We start from the raw sequence: 19,975 nt of genomic DNA, 5'->3' as shown, positions 1-19,975 counted from the left end.
GGTCATGCCCCTTTGGTCTTTCCTTGGCACCTGCGACCTTCCAACAGGTTATGGACACCAAGCTGACTGGATTGAAGCGGCAAGCTTGCCTCCTGTGTAACATTAGGGCGATTTTTCAGCCACATATGCTTCAGAGAATTTAGCCAAGATACCTTACATTTGCATTTATTTTGTTGCTGTACTGTTCTTTGTATGAATATCTGAGCAGTGAATATTTACTTCACAGAGGGTATATTTGCATAATAAAATATCTTTAGACCTCTCAAGCGGTAAACTTTGGGAGGAAAAATCACGAATTTCACAAAATAGTCATTTTTGTCCACATTGAGTCGCAAGTTGCACCATGCGGCCATTCATTTAAAAATGAGCTTTATACTTGAATCGAAATAAATTAACAGCTCTTTTTATATGGCAAACTTTGTGGTAATATGACAGCTTCTGCCTTATCGTTCCCCGTTGCAGTTTTGGAACGTAAAAACCGAATAATTATTATTTAAATTACGCACAGTGTGAGTGCTCTTGTTATTATTTCATGGTGTGCACCAGTGGTAGGTGTGCACCAGTGGTAGGTGTGCACCAGTGGTAATGCTAGAAAGTGTGATCACTGCTGTACAAATACAAGGCACGTTCTGCCGATGATCAGATTGCTGAAGGCTGTGGTGACATCGCTACTCACAGCAATGGAAGATCATCGCGGGATCAGGCTTAGTGAGCCACAGGGCCGCGTCTCCATCACATGTAGCGCACCGCTCCACACACACTCAACTAACAAAGCAATTAGCATGGTGCGGCAAACAGACAGTGTTCGATTAACAGCAACACGCAAACACTTTATTGCCTTTGGCAGCACTCCAAACAACTGTACAACATCCATTTCCGGGATGCGGGGACCAAAGGCACACAGACGTTCACGAAAAAGGGGAGACCGCGAGCAGGTTGCAGCTGGCAGTGGTGAGCTTTGACACGCTGGTCGGAAAAGGTCCCTTGTGGCTGTGCACTCTCACGATGGCCACTGGGCCTGGTCGCGAGAGTTACGGCAAACCTCGTACGCAACGTGCTTGAAGTGGTACGACCACTTGAAGCACTAAGCACCTCTGTTTGGCTTAGGGTACGGTACCGAAGCTTAAGTAAACACGTCCGCCGGGGATCCCCAGACACCCAGGCAGGCTACAATCCAGCGATTCCCAAAGAGGACACGAATGAAGAAAAGCCACGTGCTTACCAGACTCCGACCAACGGACGAGAGAGCCTTCTTGTCGCGCACACATGACTCGGCCTCGCTGATTCTTGCAGCCCTCGAGAGAATGAGAAAGGGAAGGAGCAGCCATACGGCGAAATGCCCATGAAATGGTCGCGGGCACACCTTCGAACCCCTCAAAGCCAACAACACTTAGAGTACAGCGCACTTTGCTTGTATTTTCGAATCACATAATTTTCTGGGCTCAAGTTAGATCATTAGTGAGTTTAATTTCTAGCAGAGTGACTGCCGCTTTCTTTGTAGTCACTACCACGAGATGATGAAAAATTCCGAGGCGTTTCTGACGTGCAGATGTCCTCAGACTCAGGAAAATTGATTACATGTTAGTAAGTATATAGATGATGAACGGTTTACGTCAGCAGATAAGAAGAATAAGAAAAGTTATAGCAGCTTTATGTGCTCTACATAGGCCTGCCTATATACACAATGTTCTACAAAAATGGCACTACAGCCCTTGTTGCTTTTGTAGACTGGTTATTCGGTAATGCAAAACAGTCTTTTTATGGACGAGCTGAAAGTGCACACCGGTATCTGTGTCGTCGTGCCAAGGCTTCTTATTGAGGGTTATGTGATTGGGTGGCAATCCACTTGCTGGTCGCAAGCTTATCAGCAACGCCCATCAGTTACAGAAATGACAAGCAAGAACTGCTGTCAATGAAGAAGAAGAAGAAAGAAGAAGAAGAAGAAGAAGAATAAGAAGAAATATTTATTTGTCGCAAAAAATATACACGCATTGGGGTAGTATATACAGACGAAGGATCTACACGAAGGATCTACAGAGATAACAGAGATCTACAGTATAACGAAGGATCTCCAGAGATGTAACAGATAAATTAAACCTTAATAACTTGAACGAATTTATTTTGGGACAAAGCTCGTGAGATACCAGCAAACATTTCGTTAAAATGAAATTAGGCACATTTCAGAAATTTTAGTCCTTATGTTTGTATGGTTTTCAGGAAAATCTCTCGGAAACCGAAATTTCTCTGCGTGATCTGGCTGCATTGACAAAAATGCACCCTAATCCGATCCAGGCTTTCTGCGAGCCCATCACATTTTGTTGTAAACGAATTTAGGAGGTGTTAATCTAAACTTACAGTAAAATCTCAGTGATGCAAAACCGGCGGATACGAATTTGTGAAATTCCTGCAAATTCCTGTCAAATTCCACAATGTCCATTGGGCCGAAATTCGTATGTCCCCATCACGGCTGGTCGAATAAACTATAAACATTTTTCATGTTTGTAAACAGAGTTAGGGGCTGTCAATATATGTTCGTTTGTTCTAGCGATGGCATGGCACGTAAGCTCTGTCCAGCTGTCCCAGCCAAAAGCGATCTACCACCATCTATGATCATGGGACAACTGGCGCAGCAGAGGCAAAAGCTGCCTCTGATCACGTCACGTTGGGACACCACCCGCATGCTTACAAGCGGCGGCCACTGAGGTAGCTGCAGTGCCTGTAAGAGGGGCTCTGAAATGAACACATGAGCCTTGTTGATGTGTAGCTCTAGCTTTGAGAGTCTCGTTAAAGCATAGGATACCTTAAAGGCGGAAATGTGGCTTATTTGTGAGATATTGTTGCCGTTGCGGTTGTCTGCGTCACACGTGCACATTTTAACTTGCTCGGCGTACCAGCAAGTGCCCTTTCAGTGAAGAGTTCAAGCCACTGCTCACGATAAACACGCATCAAGGCTTTTACGAATTCCAAAGACTTCCATTTGGAATTGCGAGCGCACCGGCCTTATTTCAGGCCATGATGGACAAAGTCCTAGAAGGAATTCCTAACGTAGGATACTATATAGACGACGTCATCATCACTGGCCACAGTGCAGAAGACTGCTACACAACTGCCACAAAAGTGCTGAAAGCACTCAGCGACCACAACATAACGCTGAAGGAAGAAAAATGCAAATTTTTTCGCAATTCTGTGGTTTACCTCGGGCACAAGGTCTCAGAGGAGGGCATCTACCCCACTGCTGAAAAGATAAAAGCAATGCGAGATGCGCCAGAGCCCAGTAGTATCACGGAACTGAGGGCCTACTTGGGTCTCCTAAACTTCTATGGCAAATTCTTGCGGAATTTGGCAACTGTAGTAGCACCACTTTATGAGCTTCTTCAAAAAGACCGCAAGTGGGAACGCACGCAACAGTGCAAGAAGGCATTCGAATAAACTAAGGAAATGATTCTGAACAGTGGAGTATTAGCCTTCTACGACGTCACTAAACCAATCGGACTTAGTTGCGATTCTTCCGCTTACGGCGGAATGCAGAGATGGGCACTGACCTTGACAGCGTATCAGTATGATCTCAAGTTCCGGAATGGCAAGAAAATGGAAGTCGCTGACGCGCTATCACGGCTGCCACTGTCTACAAGTTTTGGGAACGACGAACCGGAGTGTTTAGCTGTTTTCGACGCAACCCCGCTGACAGTGAAAGACGTTGCTCGAGAAAAAAAAAAACGAGACACTGTTCTAACACGTGTTTTAAGCTACATTCTTTCAGGATGGCCACAGCATTACCCTGACGAACTGTGGCCATTTTTCATACACAAAGATCACCTGTCTGCAGAGCAGGGGTGTTTGACTTGGAGCAATCGGGTGATCGTGCCAGAAACTTTGCAAGCTCACGTTCTCTCAATGCTGCACGTGGGACACCCAGGAATGAGTTGTATGAAGATGCTTGCACGGTCATACGAGTGGTGGCCTTCACTCGACAAAGATGTAGAAGAAACCATCCGGAATTGTCAAATATGCCAAAGCACTCGTCCAGCAAAGTCGACAGGTTCTCTACAACCCTAGCGGTATCCAACAAAGGTCTGGGAGAGGATTCACGCTGACTACGCTGTCAAAGACGGTGTAAATCTACTCGTTCTTGTAGACATGTGCTCTAAGTGGGTTGAAGTGTTTGTCGTGCCATCGACTACAATCACGAGAACCTTGGGAAAAACTGGACACGTTATTCGCCGCATACGGCTACCCCGAAGAAATTGTAACCGACAACAGTCCACAGTTTACTTCGGATGATTTTGGAGAGTTCTTGAGGCACAGGGGTATCAAGCATACTAGGACCCCTTCTTATCATGCCGCTTCTAATGGAGCAGCAGAAAGACTGGTAAGCACAACCAAGGAAGCTCTCTTGAAGCAGGTTCTGAGCGATCAACATGCTGGAGTGAAGTATACAGTACAAAAACGTCTCAACAATTTTCTTTTTTCTTATAGAAACACCCCACACTCGATGACTTCCCGGACGCCTGCTGAAGTTTTCCTAAAGCACCTGCCCTGAATTACATTGTCTCCTCTTAAACCAAGCTTTGCAGGAGACATGGTGGAACACCTGAAACAAGACACGGAGTAACATAATCGCCACAGAGGACCCGCTGAATTTTTCTCTGTGGGAGACAGAGTGTACGTAAAGACCACACGTGGTGAGCCGGTATCATGGCAAGAAGGTACTGTTGAGCAAGTTGTCAGCCCAGTCACGTACATGATTAGGGTTCAAGGGCGACTACAATTCACACACGTGAATCGCTTGCGACAGAAGAAAACTAGCGTATGGACCGAAGTCCCTAATAATGCGGTATCGGCAACTGGTTCGCAGAATGATGGAGGAATCCGCCCAGGAGGATCAAAAATGCCAAGAAGCCTTTTGCAGGATTCGTCTTCTTGAGAGGTCTTTTCGAAAGGCAACGTGTCAAGCGAACCTTGGCCAAGAAGACAAGATCCAACTCGGGCAACCTCATCAGAGTTAAGAGATTCTAGCGACGACCAGACTCCCCAGGTCCTATTACCAGAACCATCTCTAGACGCGTCATCAGGTACAGAAAGAGGGAATGCAGGGCTTAACAAGACCAGATCTAGCTCCCCAGCAGTTCAGCAGCCTATTCCTACAGGCAACGAGTCATCGTCAGCATTACCGCGACGAGGCACCCGCGTGCGAAAGCCTTTTGAGCGGTACGCTGCAAAAGACTTCACGAAAAGAGCAAGTTTAAATAAATGACTGTTGTTTCACTAAGAAGGGAAGAGTGTGATATCGGTTATCAAACGAGCCATGACGTAGGACCGTCGTCACGATAAAGCGCTTTAAAAGCAGAGCATTCCTTCAAGAAAGGGGCATTCGTTCCTGTCTGGTCCCAGCGTCCGTGTCTTTCCTCGGCCACGATAGAACAGTTAACTAATGCTAGAACGACTGACCTAGTTGAGCAAAAAGCTCTAGGATACAATACGCAAATGTGTGGTATAAAAATATGTAGCCAGATCGTTTCGATAAATCCTTGCATATAGACCCTTTCACTGTTTACAAAAACAGGCCCTTGATGACATCCGGTTTTGTCTACCGATGTGCCCTAACAGCATCGGTGAGCAAGAAGAGCTTTAGAAAATAGCCCACTCATTTTCTATACTTTCCTTCCCTTATTTGGCAAAATATATTCAAATAAATGTTTTTTTGAGCTACATAAAAAGGATACGAAATTCTCTTGAACTTTGTGCACGTTCCTTTTAATTGAAAAGTTTAAAGATAGACTTTTCTTACCCTAGAACAAACTTGAAAATGTGCTTTCAGTTTCGACATTAGAAGTGGGTAAATAAGGTGACTAGAAGTTTGTTTGGGTTGCAATCTTAAAACCATCTATAGGCACCGTCCACTGATCAAAGAGAGCTGTATTGCTCACACTGCCCCTTCTCAAAGTCGCTGACATAGGTCGTTAGGGGCATGCAGAAAAAAGACGCGTGCATGCGCCCCCCGTGTCTGCTGGCCACAATCCTTCCTGTGATGCAGGGTGCGAGACGTGCGCATCGCGTTCCATATTTCCAAACCACGTCTCAGTCTTGCTTTTTTCATCCGCTAGGCTATGTTTTCTGGCGCTGCAGTCAGATTGGAAAACTCGACTGCACGGTGCCTATAACAAATGTGCCCAAGAAGTTATTCACGCAAATGACCAGGGAGGATCTCGGTGACACTGATCCTCAGTACGCTTGCAGGGGTGGAAGTGCTATGCCGATTGCGCCATTCTGTGCCAATTTGACCTTCTCTGCCAAGCTGCGCCTAATCAGCGATTTGCGCCTGTCAGGCCAAATTCAGTCGAGTTTTATCATCGACCGTGCAACACGCGTTGGCTACACAAAGGACGCAACCGTGTCAATATTAAATTAGTTCGGTCACGTCGTATTTTGGTTCATGCATGAATCTTGCGCCACGTCAACAAAATGCATGAATCTTGTTTGGGCGGCGTTTGTGTGCATGCCTTATGAAACGACTCTATATATGTTTTAACAGCAAAGCTGTTAGTCAAACTACAAGTTCTGCAGTGGTGTTGCAATAAACTCGCTGTGCCGTTGCCGAGCAGCCGCCGAACACTGCCTGCGGTCTGTGATAGAGACCGTCAAAAAAAAAAAAAAAAAAAAGTATTGGTGAACCTATGACTACAATAGCAAAATTTGTAATGTAATGATAATGCCGCATGCTCTCCTTCATTTCTATTTTTGTTACCATACCGTTACGCGTGTAATGCTACCTTGCGCAAACTGTGCCCAAATGACTGGGAACCATCTAGATTATCTTAAAACCTTGGATCAGATTACGTGCACAATGCGTACATTAAAGTTTCTTTTGGAACTTACGCAGCCGCTAGTTATATGCTGCAATCTTCGATGGCACATGTACAAGTGCCAATGCACTTCGCTGTTTCGCAGAGCATGAATGGCCGACTCTCTATGTTCGCTGCTATCAGTTTACAGCGTGCATTGCTTGTAGAGTGACATTTCGTTTTCCGGGCATAGGTTTACCCAAATAAAAAGTTCACTCATAGAAACAACAGCTGCTGCTTGCGTCAACATCATGACCCCGTGACAATACGAAGGGTGACAGCTGACTCTTTTAGATCCGACATCGCCACACTCTACAAAAGGCTAATCTAAGAAAGTAGTTACGGCAGCTTCAGGCAAAAATGCTCCTATCGTATCATTTCTTCCCGTTGAGAGCGCACCATGTATAGGTAACCAGCGCTGGAGCTTCCACGGCCGCCCTGGTGGTCAAATCGAGCACTTCTCAGCGGTTTCCGCAGACGAGAGTGGCGGCTGGTAGAGGCAGTGCGGGCGTGCTTCGCCGTAAAAAATTCAAAGGGTGCTGGCAGTACTGCTGCATATTCAAGTGCAGCAATATGTAGAAAGAGGGAGGACGTATCCGTCAACGCCTTTTCTTTTCAATCATATTAATAAGAGAGGAGGCAGCGTTGCATCCGAGCGGTCAGGTGAGCATATATGTTCTGCTCTCGCTTTTCTGCTTAGAGTGGTGTTGGGCTGGTTTCTAAACTGAATGGCGTGTGTCTGCTATATTTCTTCGAAAGTGAAGATGGCTACCAGTGGAAACCAGGGGCAAACAGTTGAATTTAAACGGCATTTTGCTGGAAATAAAGGGAGTGTCTTATGCAGCATACGGCATATGTATTTTTTTATCTGGCCCGCTGAGCGTGGAGTTGTGCACCTCAGGACCATCCATCTCACCACCATCACTAATCTCACCACCATCACTAAAAAAAAAGGCAGGTAGTTACATTACTTGTAAACAGTTACGCATATAAGGAACAGCTGCCTTGTCCACAAGATTTCTGCGGGGGCACGTTCGCCTATGCCCCTGAGTTGTTATAAAAGCTACTCTCGCGATTAATATGTGATGCTCAGTTGCCTCTGTTTAACTTACTTGTGAAGTTAAGGTTCTTGTTATGAACAAAGCAGTGGACTACTCGAAGCTTAGCTTTCTGGAGTCGGCAGTTTCGGTAGCGGGATACCACACGTGCTATGTTGCCACGGTGGTCTGCTTGATCAATGTCCCTGTGCATACATACCAAGGATAGCGCGTACATAGGATGCCGGCAAAAAAATTGACGCAGCTACTGTTTACTCTGTCGTTGTTTTGTTTTACTACAAATGTGGGCAGCATGGTATGGTCGCAGCACGCACATGTAAGCTTGCACTAGCTTTAACACAAAACCCAGCATGCAACCAGAAAATGAGGACGAGGGAGTCGCCATCATGACAAAGCAATATCCCTTCGATGCCATATGCACAGGCGCAGTTTACTTTGCAGGGATTCTCGTTGTTTTTTAATGCTTTTTTAAGTGAGAGTAGCTTTTGGACAAAGGTATCTTTTTCTAAACAACAGTGCAGTATTACTGACGCAATGGCTTTTCAGGCGGTTCGTCCCAAAATAAAGCACAGCAGTGGAACACGCGCATGCTCTCGCTGTGGTACACTGCGGCCGGTCGTCTGGGCGCCATCTGCTCTTTTTCGGAGCACCACCTACCCAGCATTAGTCTCCTATAATAGTTTACGAGCCGTGCATGGACACTTGCAGGTAACGCGCGTGCCAGCTATTATCGCAATCGCCCCCTTTGAATCAAAACTCACTGTTAAAGCTCCAGCGACACTCCCCCCCCCCCCCTCTTCCTATTCCCTCGCATCTTTTCGTTCAAAATGAGCGGCGTGTTTCTGCTTGAGCATTCGACGACAGGTGTGACATGCGGTGAGATGCTATCCCGTGCCCCCTTTGAGCGGCGGAGATCGGCCGCCTTCTTTAATCTCTGCTTGAGCAGCTCTCATCACCCCAGCATGTTCAACCTTACATGCGAATAGAACATACGGTGCGCGGGGAATGTTACTTGTAGTTTACACAGAACATTAAAGCGATGGCGAAAACCTGTCGAGTGTCCACATAATTCCTATCGTAATAAAAAAATTTTCACCTAATTGCCTAGCAATGACGCAGCGAGCGAATCTTTATTTCCTCGTGGTTCTCATGTCGGCTGCGACACTTCAATCACCGAAAGATAAGTTTTTACATTTATTTTTATAGAGCACCATGGGTTTAGTATGAAGATAACTTTTATGATGTAGTAGCTCATCTCTATTCTTGAATTGATGTTCATGTTGGATGCAATGTATTGATCACATTTTGAACATTTAAACACCTTAACATTAAATTCTTTCATTTGTTTGAGGTTAGCTGTCCGGAGCACAACTTATGTTTTATGTTTGAGTTGCTGTGCTTACAGCTTTGATGTTGTAAGGTTTAATATATATCAATTTTGGGGTAAGTCTGGTCACTTCATCAGCATTGCATGCTTAGTAAAAACCACTAATTTTTTTTGTGCTTAGCAAAAAGTACAAATTCTAATAAACAGGGATGTGGTACCCGAGAAATTTCTTACAAAATAAAATTTTGACGCTCTAAAACACCTTTTGGTGCTCTAAAGCTGCATTATTCCTGCTCCCGAAGCTGCTCCGAAAGGCTGAAGCCCGCTTCTACCCACGCGTTTGCGATAATGCCAAATGCAGTTACGTACTCGTCAGGTCGACAGCTTAGTTCGCACGCTCAAGTCGATGCCGCGAAAGGCGCGCAGACCATAAACAGACTCAGCAGGTCTCCCTTTCTTTCTGGGAATTCTCACAGACAGGAAAAGCTCATGAAGCGCACCGCAGCCAGAACAGCCATGCCTGATACACAGCGTGTCAGGTGTGTCATCGCAGGCGAATACTAACAGGAAAAGCATAGTCATGCTTACGTTCACTGTGGCTTTAATTAAGCATGTCCACGCAGAAACACATGCTTCTTACCGAGTGACGGCATCAGTTCAGGCAAGTGTAACGAAACCGTTTTGATGTGTCTATAATTTGCAGTTATATCAACAATGGCAACCACGAAAGATTCTTTGCGTTTCCTCGCATATGGTAATGCTACCCCCAACGTTCACATGCTTTCAGATAAATATGCTCGCTATGTCTCCACACAAGGCTTATTGAAAAGAAATGCTATGTAGCACATTATAATTTAATTTAATTTATTTCATTTCATTTTATTGTATCCTCAAGGCCAAACAAGGCATTACAGAGAGGAGTGGCTTACAATGAAAAGTTTGTACAGCATAGGTAAAGCATAAATAGGAATGTAATACAAAGAAAAAAAAAAACGTTACGAAACCATTACAAAGCATAAAGTGAAGGTAAGCTATACAATGAGTACAAACATAAAAAATGCAAGAAAAACAGACATGTAGCATATACAGGTGAATAAATGAGATTCTAGTTGGCAATGTTGTTTAATGCAATACTAAACAAAAAAGTTATGACTAATAGATACAATGTTTTGGGGGAGGTGGTTCCACTCTCGTGACGTCTGAGGAATGAATGATTGACAAAATGTGTTTGTGATGCTAGAAGGAACAAGAACCTTATAACAATGGTCTATGCAATATGATACATAGTGTGCATTATGAATAGGCATGTCATGTAATGTTGGGTGGTGAAATATTTTATGAAACAATGATAACCGGGAGGTTTTACATCGGGCTGTTAGAGATGAAAGTGATGGGCTAGTTTTCACGGCTGTTACGCTGGCAGTTCGGTTATAAGTGGAAAGAATAAAGCGAGCTGCATTATGCTGAACTAGATCTAATGCGTTAAATTATGAGGGTCCCAAACAGATGAAGCATATTCGAATTTTGGGCAGAGAAATGTTTTATTGAGAGCTAGTTTTAAAGAGTTGGAGCTTGAGTAAAATTTCGCCTGAGGTGGCTAAGGGTGCGGTTTGTATTGTTATTTAGTTAAGGTTGGATGTGATATGAATCCCTAAGTATTTGTATAAGGTTACTTGCTCTAAGGGAGGTTATTTAAGTAGTATACTTGTGAGGAGTTAGGTAACCCAGACATATGCTTGACATTACACTTGTTAGTATTCAATTCCATGCGCCACATGCTACACCACTTAAATATTTTATTTAAGTTGGATTGTAGGCGACTACAATTGTTGTCTGAAGTAGCTGCTATAAAAATAAGGCAATCGTCAGAGAAAAGGTGAATACAGTTAAACCTTGGTATAACAAGATTGACATATTCCTGAAAAAATTCATTGTAAAGAGGATTTGGTTATGTGCAGGTTCGGTACGAAAACTCTAAAAATAATTGTGCATATTAAAAGAAAGGGGAACTGAAGGCAGAGCTCCTTCAAAGCACTTATTTGGTGGTAAAAGCTGCATCTTTATTGTGATAGCAATTATATGAACACTTTCAACAGGTTTTTGCCGTCGCCGCCATGTTCCGTAACAATTATAAATTGATAACATGCCTGGCCCGTGCATTGTAATTTTTTTTGAACGGGTAAAAGCGCGCGAGCACTGCCGAAGCAGAGATCAAATGAGCTGGCCTATATCGCCTGGAGCGCACATACGATAATATCCCTCCGCGTGTTTGAGATGCCATCAAATGGTCCAGCAGAAACAAAATCACCAGTTTTGAACAAGCACATGAAAAAACGAGGGCAGAAGGGTCGCTCAAGTGCAACAAAGAACTTTCAGTTTAAGGGCGTGGTCGCAATCGCTGGTGTGTGTGGTATCTCAACAAGCATCAGTTTGCTTTCAACAGGAATAGACTCTGGGGAAAAAGCACATCTCCCTGGAAGAGCGGTATGCTTACACCAGTGTTTTTAGGAGCTCTGGGATCTTGGACCCAAATGAGTTGGCTCACAGCTTTACTTTGTATGACATTACAATTTGTTGCTGTCACATTGATTTTATTGCATAGCATTCAACATACCGTAGCATTGTCAGAGCTTCGGAGGTGAGTCGACCTCCGAAGATTCGTCGTTGTCTCCGTGATCTCAGAGAGTTCCCATCAGCGTCTAATCTGACATCTCATCGGTAGTAACGACACCATTGTCCACATTAAAATAAAGAAAGTAAAAGATAAACCTAGTCGAGGGCCACTCCGTGCACGTGCAGTGAAGCCATTACTATGTGCACGGCATCTAAAATGAAGAGTCAACGACATATGCAGTGCAAGGCCGCACATGTGTGACGCTTAGTAAAAACAAACAATGCAATGTGGCATCACCTGCTCATCTAAGGTGCAGGCAAAGGACTTGTGCTGCAATGAAATAGTGGCACTGCCAATGCAAAAACCATACTTTTATTCTCTTTTTTTTTTTTCGTTGGACGGAAGAAAAGGGCACATACGCACCCGTTGCGGCCAGAGACGGGTGCAGGCCCGCCTACCCCTCTTGCGCACACAAGCTCTCGCTCTCGCCTGGGAATCAATGAGGACATCAGCGCGCCGTGCACCTCAGAAGATGAATGCTCGTGCTAGAATCGTGAAATCCGCTGCAAGATTACTAAATTGTCCGTGGTAAAAATATGTCATATCCAGAATGTCTCTAGCTGTTACTTTGCTGCAAAGAGGTCACAAATATGTGTGCTTCGATGGAGTAAAAGCTGGAAATAGAAAAACTTTGTAATATTGAGCAATTCGTTTAATGGTAGTTTGTTATAGGCAGGTTTAGCTGTATTAGAAGACACTTGTGAGAATAGATCATTAATATATATTAAAAACAACAAAGACCGAGAACCGATCCTTGGGGCACTCCTGAGGCAACTAGGGACATTAAGGAATTGTAGCTGTTTGTGGTAACGTAATGTGAATAGTAAGAAAACATTGAATCCATATTAATAGATTATAATCAATGTTCAAGTTTCGTAATTTGTGGATGGGAAGCTTATGACAGACTTTATCAAATGCTTTTGAATGATCTAAGAAAATATACTCTTCGCATGATGAATGACGATTTCAAATGAAATGATCAGTGAAAGATATGAGTTCAGTCTCACATCAGTACGATTTAATAAAACCGTGTTGTGAAGAAGAAAAATAAGGTGTTATCATCAAGTATATCGACAATGCCTTTCAATATGATATGTTCTAGTAGTTTTCAACTCGTGCTGGTAAGATAAATGGGGTGGTAGTTGGTTGTTTGTGGAACCAACTTCCCAACCTTTCACTGATAAGGTAAAGCAGCTGTGATGAGTGATTGTTGAAGAACTTTTGTTAGTATAATAGAACTATATACAAAAGTGCTTTTTGAAAACGTCAGTGTTCATTGAGTCGAAGCCCGGCAAAGAATTGCAGTCGAGTTTACTAATAAGTTTAGCTACACCATGTGTATCAATTATTACTGGGAACATTGCATAGTAATCATAGTTATGTAATTCAGGAAGTTTTTTTATTGAAAGAAAACGAAAAATTTTGAACAAATGTTTCATTCAGATGAGTTGCAGCACCATCTTCAATGATGGACTGTCCATTAAAATTATTTAATAAAATTAAGTTATTGGAAAAAACATAACTACTTTCAATAATTTTTTTACCTTAGTTTGCAAAATAAATTATGAAAGAGTGACAGTAAGGAAAAAGTGTTTTGGCTGTTTTAAAACTTGAAGATGTTTGTCAGAAGTGGTTTTGTATGTAGTCCAATGAAAAACACTTGGGGACAATCTAGCTGTTCGGTGCAAGCGCTGTTTACGATTAGAAAGTCGCTTAATTCAAGTGTTATACCAGGGAGCTTGTGGGCTGGTGCGGCTAGGAATATATTTGTGCAACAGTTCATTAGCTTTATTAATAAACAGGTTCCAACGGAACGATTATCAAAATTAGTCGGGAATGCATCAAGAAACGCGCATAACTCTGTACTGATAGCCTCGAAATCAGCTTTCCTGTAGTCGAGTGGATAAAATGTAAAGCAGCATGATCACTTATGGTCGAAGAAGTGTGAGGTTAAAGGTCAGCTTGGGTTCAGTAGTAAGTATTAAGTCAGGAGAATTTGATACACTAGCAGTGCTCCTTGTAGGCTGCATTACAACATGTGAAAGCAAAGAAGTTGAGCATAAATCTAAACATTCTTTAGCCTGAGATGAAAATGGCTGTAATGAAGAAGGTTGAGTGTTCCATTTAGTGTTAAGAAAGTTAAAATTGCCTAGTAAGTACAGGGGAGATGATAGAAATCGTGACTTAACATCATTTATTACATCATGCAATTCGTAAATGAATGCCGGTGAGGAAGGAGGAGATTGGTAGCACACGCCTATAATTGACTTCTGGTGGTTAATAATTATTGATACCCAGGCAATTTCAAGGTCAGTAGCAAGAGAAATATGTCAAGAAGGGATGTCATTAGAGATGGCGAGTAAAACGCCGCCAGCACAATGCACAGCCCTATTTTTCTCATAAATCGTAAAACGATGGGCATTGTCGAAAATTTCCTAATCATTGATATCCTTTGAAAGCCGTGTTTCGATTAAAGCAATGATATGTGGTGAACACGTGTCAATGGTAGAAAACAAAGAAAAATATTTGTTCAATGCACTTCATATATTACTAAAGAAGACTGATATATAGCACTCTGAAGGCCGTCCACAACCCCTCTCGCTTCGCTAAGTCAAAGCACCTGCAGAAACCGTGGTTCCTGTGCGCTGCCCCTGCGACTGTTTTTCTGCAACGCGCTTAAGAGCATCGATGATGTAGCACTTATTGTTCATGATCAGTTTGTCTAAGTTTAAGAGCTGGTGTGCCAGGCTTATCTTTTCCAAACTTGATGAGATTTCTACAAGCAAGGCGGATTGGGGGGAATAGTATCTTCACCAGGGGGGGGGGGGAAGGCAAAATGTTATCTTACTTCAGGCAATATTGTTGTGAAAGGACATTTTCTTTCAACTTGGAAATTTCACTATTAGGTGTCGGCATTTTCACGGTAATAAAACACCTAAGCGATGAGCAGGTTCAATCAAATCGTTTCGGATGACTAGATTGTTATGCTGTGATCTATCTTCAAAATCGTTCATTTTCATTTTTTAGGGCATGAATAGTGCTTTTTATATTAGCGATGTCTGCATCCTGTGCTTGAAAATTTTTACATTTTTCTTCCACATTGTCTAATCGTTTGCTCAGTGCTTTGAATTTCGTTTTCATTCTTCTTGGGTTATTCTTGATGTCTTTAATATCGGCGGATTGCTTTGCTGAAGTTTTCGGAGACTGGAGTGAGCAGGTGTGCATGTCCTTAATGAAGCGAAACATTATCTTTATTTGCTCTGAAGTGTCAAATATAAAAAAAGGGAATCCACTCGAGTATTAGGTCCAGTGTTTGTCTCAATATCCCTTGAACACAGCAGTAACAAGGCAAGTGTCAAATTAAAATATTCATAAGTAATTTCGTATATCACCCGTGGGCTCGGGAACAACACTAAGAAGCAGTTGTCACTTTTTCTAGCGTATAACAGAATCATAGTACACACCTACGCAGGACAAAAACAGGGATTACGAGCCATGCGGAAAGTTCTGCTCCGATGCCCACTCTTGACAGAGCTAATCGTTTTGGCTGGGTAAACGCTCTGAAACATAACTGATGAACCAGTGTCGAAGGCAAGTTCTTGTGCAGCTAATCTTCTTGTGACAGTTTTTGTAAACAGAAAAAAAATGAGAGACCTGGCCCATCTTTATCGTGCCTTCCCACACTATGAAAGCTCATCGGTGTCCCATTTTTTCTTTGCATGGCGACAAACAGAGCACGCACCAGCGAAAACACAAGAGTAACTGTGGTAGGCTTGTGCCTACCATGCAAAACCTGACGACAGCGTTACTGAATTTTCGTGACATGTCTGGTGGAATTCGTCTGTTGCACTGAAACTGTCGAAAGTAGACCGAGATCAGCGGGTTCGAAGTTTTGGAAGGACGTGCGCAGCTAGCGCACACACTATCAGAACTTTGGTTATCGTTTGCCTCAACCGCTATAGACGAAAATGTGGTCGCTTTAGACAAGATCATGTATGGCAACGAACTGACAGAACTCCGAAAATGCATGCGTGTCCAATGCTCGACCAGTCAATATGATGTTGCTTTCCACAAGAGCTGCGGACAAAACCTCGGCAGATACAATCATAGATAGCACAAGAAATTACTTGGTTTTGATGGCGTGTGTGGATTGAAAATATAACTACCGTTTTCCGCAACCGGCACGCGGGTAACTGCGGCCGCAACGTGCGATCATCAGCTTAAAGGCAATAAAGACTACAAAAAGGCTTGAAAGGATTTGGCATTCCTGTCCAAATAATCTAGCAACACATGTTGTTCCTGTCAATCTACATTGGATATACTTTGGCATTCATTTTCAGTAGTTGCAAGCGAAGCTTTGACCCATGCTTTTCCGGCAGCCGGCTGCGCCGTCTTGTCCGTTCACGTGTGTCCCAGGAAGGCATACACGAATTCTTATGACAGTAATAGATTTTGCTTGTTTGATTTTATGGTGGGAAATTTTTAGAAATACGAGTAAATTTGGCTACTCCAAGCCATTATTAGTCCTCAACATTCATGTTTACCTACCCCCCTTTTTTCGTTGTTTTTTTATTTTGTTGCTAAGAAAAAAGGGAATAAATCAACGCGGTCCCCCCTCCCATTTCTTGTGACCTTTTTTGTTTTCTGTTGGTGCAAAAAAAAAGTAGAAAATATTATCAACCCCTCTCCCCCCTCCGTTGCAGAAATCATCCGGATTTGCAATTCTTGAACTTCGCAGGTATGACATTAGCTACTAGAGTGGTGGGGGGGTCTATAACAACAAATTTGCAAATGTATCGAAGTATGTTAGGATACAATTTTTGTGGGCAGTATGTTTGATCTGTATTTCCAATACTCTGACTATCTTGTATTGTATTGCAATACAGTTTCAAAGTATCTTTGCTCAGCCATGTTCAACATGCAGCACAGCATGGCAGTTGGGGGCCGTACAGGGTAACTCTGCAATATCGGTCAATAGTGGCCGGATTTCTAGGCACTAAAAAGTGTGTTTTAGGCGCCAAAGACAGGCAGGTAAGACACCGTTTTAGGCCCTCAAAAATATAATTATAGGCACAATAAATTTCTACCAAATTGAATTATCCCAAAACAACGACGTTGGTGACTTGTATCTACGACAAGAAGTAAAAAAATGAAAGGTACCAATGATTGAACGTGGGCATGCATTTCGTGCGCAATTCGCAGTATGTGGTCTTCCGTTTTGTTGTCTAGCATTGTGCGTCAACTGCCCACCATTCAATTAACACTCTCCTGGGTTTCTTTTGTTTCGTTGTGGCTGGGAAGGGCAGCGCAGGAGCAAATAACCAGACCACTGATACCCCGGAAGAGAGAGATGCTAGGTCTAATCGCGTAGAACTAATTTCTCCTCTATAGGTGAAAACCTTAAAGGGCCCCTCACTAGGTTTGGGCATTTCGGATCATTCCTTTTAAGATTTGCAAAATTACATTACAAAACGGACCCCTGCAACTGCCCTTCAATGGGCTCCGGGGTCCTAACTGTATAATAATAACAAACAATTCTATGTATTTTACACGTAATAAACTGATTGAAACATGTCGCCGAAAAAAGCTCAATTTCGAATGAATGCCACTTGCCCTTCTTGCGGACGTGCGCCCCAAGATCTAGGGAGTGACGTACAGCAAGGAACGGTCCTGTTTTTACGTCACTCTTTTACGTTGACATTTGTGGGCTGAGGCCACATACCGTATGCTCTTCATCAGAACTTCGTTAAGTGCTAGCTATATCTGGAAAAACAGACAAAAAATGTCCTGTCTCCTGATTATATGTTGTATTTTAAGCGGTACCTTATTAAGAGCGTCGCACGTGACATTATTCTACTTGGCATGCCCAATTTGTGCGTTCTGTTGTGTAGCATGAACGAGCAGTACTTTGGTTTGGGCTAGCTGCTTCATGTCATTTTGAAAGGGAAGTGCGAAGGCAAAGGGAAAAGAAAGACGGTGGTGTTTGTCTCCATGTCTTTCTTTTCTCCGTGTCTTTGCACGGCCCTTTCAAAATCACTATAATGAATGAAAGCTGAGAAAAATAATAGAACATGCAAACGGAATAACATGCAAACGGAATTTGATATTATTATTTTTGTTTTGAATAGCCTAGAGATGCTATTCACTAATCGGCCCTCGTTTCGCGTCCGCCTCGGTAGACCAGTCATGCTGCTGACCCAAAGGCTGCACGTGCAATTGTGGCCGTGGCCGTCACATCTAGATGGAGGCGAAAAAGTAGATGCCTGAGTACTGCGCGATGTTAGTGCACGTTAAAGAACACCAGATAGTCAAAATTTGTGGAGACCTCTACTACGGCATCCCTCATATTCATATTGTGTTTTTTTATGTAACGCCACACAAACTACCACTCCTCCTCCTACTATATACTACTAATACTACGACTACTACTATTACTATCCCATTTCTTTTGCATTTGTCTTCTCGTCGTTCCTGCATCGTGCCTTCACCAACCCTCACAACGCTTAGTTTGTGTTTGGTGTGTCGTCTCTGACCGCAGTTTCAGCGGAGCGACATGCTGTACCGCGGTCACTATACATGATTCTTACCAGCCTTTCCTAAAGTACACGCACTGACTGATCCATGCCACAGAAACTGGTAATACACAACAGAGAATGCCAAAGAAAACATTAAGGACATTCATGCACATGTAGGCTGGGGCACGTCATGCGTGCGTGACCTTGCTTACGCATGTTTTTCTTGGTGTGTATGCATTACGCGATTCAGTCCCAATACCGAAGAAAACATGAAAGAAACGAGGGTCGCAATGGCTACATGGGACGAGAGGCAAGGGATTCAAGCTTGATTCTTTGCATCATGTTTTGGTGGCTCGTAGTGAAACAATAAATGAAAAAAATAAAAATGAAATAAATTTGCAAAATCACCGTGGTAGAACACTTTTCATTGGGCAATCAAGAACTTCTAGTGTCTAACTACAACTCATTATGTCACCTAGAGAGGGACGCTTAAAAAGTAAATTACAAACAAAACAAAAGCTTCATGAACATAACATTTTTTACCCCAAGGCGCTGCAGCTGATCGGTTAAAATGTCAAAGGAAATATGCCTTTATTGACACAACACACTTTGTTCTCTTTATAAGCCATTTCATTCTGTTATGAAACCAACAAAAAACGAATTATTAGAAAAAATTATATCTGATATGACATTCCAGAATCTTAACTACCATTGCGCAAAGAGGACTGTATAGGTACATTTATTTTCGAATGCGAGTTTTACCATGAAATGCTTGACATGAGAGCTTTAACCACAGTTTGATTCAACCAGATGAAAGTAATGCCCATCCTAGTTCATTTTTCACTTTGTTACAGCTGTCATTTTTGAATAATGGCCTAGGTCTAACCTTGAAACCCTTTCTGTATTTCTTTGTTTGTCACTTAGACATATGACCAGGGATTTCATACGGAACAAGCGTATTCAAGCATACGGTTAATGTACGCTAATACACCGTTGATTGAAAACATGCCGGCGCCTGTCTCAGGCTTCACTGTATAAAGTATAACAATTTGGCGACCTTCATCACCACTGAATCAACGAGAGCATTCCATGAGCTGCCCCCCATGGTTTTTCACTCGTTCTCCTGCTACCTGTGGCTGCCCAGAAAAACCACATGTTCCTTTCCCACCGCAACACCCAGGTTTTCAGGGTGGTTCTTCAGTTCCTTTAGGGCACTGGACGTCTGTCTCTAGAAGGCGGTCACAACGTCCTCAGCCATAGACGTCACTTTTATTTTCTTACCTAATCTTTCTCTCTCCTCCTACCACTGCAGACTGTTGTAGGCCCGTGTGCTCAGATTTGGGTGCACGTTAAAGAACCACAGGTGGTCGAAATTTCCGGAGCCCTCCACTACGGCGTCTCTCATAATCATATGATGGTTTTGGTACGTTAAACCCCACATATCAATCAGTCAATTCCACTGCAGACGCTGAGACATGCTTCACCTTATAGATGCAAAAATAGCGTCTTTTGCACTCCTCATGCTCCTCTTCCAATCACTCGCAGCATGTCAGCTTTGT

The 19,975-nt window shown here is 43.1% G+C and overlaps 1 protein-coding gene across 12 annotated transcripts in view; it reads left to right on the top strand.

The window, feature by feature from the left end:
• Nucleotides 1-19,975, top strand: part of Wnk (Wnk kinase) — a 407,304-nt gene that overhangs the window by 18,797 nt on the left and 368,532 nt on the right. The window lies entirely within an intron of this gene.

This window comes from Rhipicephalus microplus, chromosome 9 (assembly GCF_043290135.1).
Source record: "Rhipicephalus microplus isolate Deutch F79 chromosome 9, USDA_Rmic, whole genome shotgun sequence".
NCBI lineage: Eukaryota > Metazoa > Arthropoda > Arachnida > Ixodida > Ixodidae > Rhipicephalus > Rhipicephalus microplus.
This window is presented reverse-complemented; position numbering and strand designations above follow the sequence as displayed.